Source organism: Diabrotica virgifera, chromosome 1 (genome assembly GCF_917563875.1).
Source record: "Diabrotica virgifera virgifera chromosome 1, PGI_DIABVI_V3a".
Lineage (NCBI taxonomy): Eukaryota > Metazoa > Arthropoda > Insecta > Coleoptera > Chrysomelidae > Diabrotica > Diabrotica virgifera.
The window spans coordinates 110,846,267-110,848,505 of NC_065443.1; positions in this window are offsets into that span (position 1 = coordinate 110,846,267).

Here is a 2,239-nt window from a genome sequence, read left to right on the forward strand (position 1 = left end):
ATTCCTGCTCAGTGGAACGAGCTCAAAATTTTTAGTTTGCGGAATATGAGAGCTCATAAATAGCTCATAAATCAGGGCTATTTGTTTTTTGATTTTTGCAAGTGGGGGGGGGGGCAGCTCAACACGGGTAAATAAATAGGCTAACGCAGTAGTCTGAAATTCTAAGAATCTACGACTTAGTCTGGAATTAGCTGGTGTCTGATCGGCCTATGGGATAGCGGTACGGCAAAGGATAAGGGCTTGCGGCTTGGTGATACTCCTTAATAGATCCCTACCGAATGGGCGTTGACGCCTATAAACGGCGTATATACTGCGAGGCATAAGTTGGGGATATAGATCATTTATGCTCATTGTCATACTTGATTTTTTCGTGGACGGATTAACGGATTCGGCTATTTTTTTATTATTTTAGATTTTTCTTTAGTATTTACACAGTTGTGCAAAGATTTACTCAAACTTCTTTTTTGTACTTATAAGGGAGAGAAGAAAGTAATGTTTTTCTTATGTTAAGTTTGAAACACCCTGTAGAGAGGTCGAGATACAAATCTGAGTGTACATTGGAATCGTATTGTAGTCTTATGATTTGTAAACATTTTGTTTTTTAATATACCTGATATCTTTAGAAACAAAGAAAATAGACGGTTTTGTAATTAAACATGTGTTTTAACCGAAACAAAAGTTTGAGACACCTTGTAGGGAGGAAAAGGTAAAAAGGTGGTTATGCATCGATACTATGTTTTAGACTCATATTTTGTGATTTGTGAACCTTTTATTTTTTTAATTTCTCTGATATCTTTAATAACAAAGAAACTAGATGATTTTACCCTTTAATATGTGTTTTAACTGACGACTACGATACGTGAAGAGGCCATGTCTTATCATACCACTAAGATGAAAATTATTTCCTATATATAGTGCGTAAGGAAAACAGTGCTCAGAGAAAAAAAAATATGTGTAATGTACCTCTCGCAAATGAATCCGAACAAATAGGTCTAAAAATGAATTTTGCCAAAACAAAAACAATGACAAACACACAAGATAATAGAAATGTAATACTAAATGACACCACAATAGAAGCGGTTAATGATTATATATATTTGGGACGGATGATAAAAATAAATAAGGAAAACCAAACAGCGGAGGTAAAAAGAAGGGTCAGATTAGCCTGGGCAGGATTTGGAAAATTAAAATGGGTCCTAAAGAATAAAAAAATACAACAATACTTAAAAACAAGAGTGTTTGACCAGTGCATACTCCCAATTCTCACATACGCATGCCAAACATGGACCTTGACCAAGGCAAACATGGATAAAATAATGAAGACACAAAGAGCCATGGAGAGAGCAATGCTAGGAGTAAAATTGACAGACAAAAAGCAAAACAACTGGGTCAGAAATAGAACAAAAGTCAAAGACGCAGGCCAACATATAGTCAGGCTAAAATGGAGCTTCGCAGGTCATAACGCTAGACAAACGGACAATAGGTGGAATAGCACGATACAACAATGGAGACCATGGACAGGAAAGAGAGCAAGAGGGCGACCCCAGATGAGATGGGGAGACGACATTAAAAAGATAGGAGGAACGCACTGGAAACAGAAAGCACTAAACAGAAGCGAATGGAGGAAACTGGGGGAAGCCTATGTTCAAAATTGGACGAATTAAAGGGCAAAAGAAGAAGAACAACCTCTCGCTATTTAACGAGCCTCTACGTAGACACCAAATCCGTATTACTATCAGGGAAATTCCACCCCAAAACATCACAGAGCCTCCATTAAACAATCTCGTCTCTTTTATGTTGCGCTGTGCATACCGCTTACCTGGTCGACAAATAACTCTTATACATAGGTGTCGATAATAACTGTTTACGTTATGTGCCTTTCTGTTTTTAAAGTTTTGTTAACTGTTATTTTTTATTTAATTATTAATGTACTTTGTCCTCCTTACAGGGTGTTTCAAACTTAACATAAGAAAAATATTTCTTTTATTCCACCCAGTATAAGTACAAAAAAGAAGTTTGGCTGTATCTTTGCACAACTATGTAAATACTAAAGAAATATCTAAAATAATAAAAAAATTTGCCGAATTCGTTAATCTGTTCACGAAAAAATCAACTATGAAAATGAGCATAAATTTTCTATATCCTTAACTTATGCCCGGCAGTGTATATAAAAAATTAGAATTCTGCTTCTTCGTGGATTTATTGAATACATTTCGGTTTAAATTTTCATCAGTCCACT